The sequence below is a fragment of the Apaloderma vittatum genome, unplaced genomic scaffold, assembly GCF_000703405.1.
Source record: "Apaloderma vittatum isolate BGI_N311 unplaced genomic scaffold, ASM70340v1 scaffold25565, whole genome shotgun sequence".
Lineage (NCBI taxonomy): Eukaryota > Metazoa > Chordata > Aves > Trogoniformes > Trogonidae > Apaloderma > Apaloderma vittatum.
This window is the reverse complement of record NW_009716871.1, coordinates 9,036-9,824: the sequence shown is the minus strand read 5'-3', so window position 1 is coordinate 9,824 and position 789 is coordinate 9,036.

Genomic DNA, 789 nt, shown 5'->3' with positions numbered 1-789 from the left:
TTTCGGCCGGCGTGGAGGGGGCCCGGGCCAGTCTCGGCCCCTCTCATCGCGGCGGCCAAGATGAGCCATCCCCTTTGGCTCCGGCTGTCGTATTTGCACGGTGCGGCAGCATCGGGTTTCACTGGCACGGTTCAGTCAGGCCAAATATAGCATCCTGCTTTGGTCCACCTCAGGGCAGGGGATTTCCACACAGGCTCTCTCCTGCATGGAGTGGGAGTTGGGCTCTGGTGGCCTGGGGTAGCCCACAGGGCAGAGCAAGGCAGGCTTCCTCCTCTGCCCAGGCTCCCATCCCCCTAATACTGTGATTCTGAGCAAGACAGACATGTCGCATCCTCCCCACACCTGGATGGAGGCTGCCCAGGTCAGGGCTGATGGGTGTTTCAAGTGCCTTCATGTCACATCTTTTCTTTCCCAGCCCACAGGTAACAAGCACCAAGTGCCAGGAGGGTTGTGGGGTGCCAGCGAGGTTCACGTGGTGTTCACCTCCAACCGCCGAGGCCTCGCAGCTGCAGGTAAGAGCCTTGCGCAGGTCCCGAGAGGCTGCGTGCTGAGGGCAGGGGTGGCCAGGCACAAAGACTTACACAGTTCCTCCATGGCTCTGTCAGGTTGTGCACCTCACCACCCTCTCCTACATGACCCAGCAGCCGCCTGGGAAGCAACTGAGGTGCACAGACCCTGGTTTTGTACCCGAGGGGAGCAGCACGCTCCATGAGCCTGGCTAAAACCTCTTTACCGTGAGGATTACAGAGCACTGGAACAGGCTGCCCACGGAAGGTGTGGAGGCTCTCG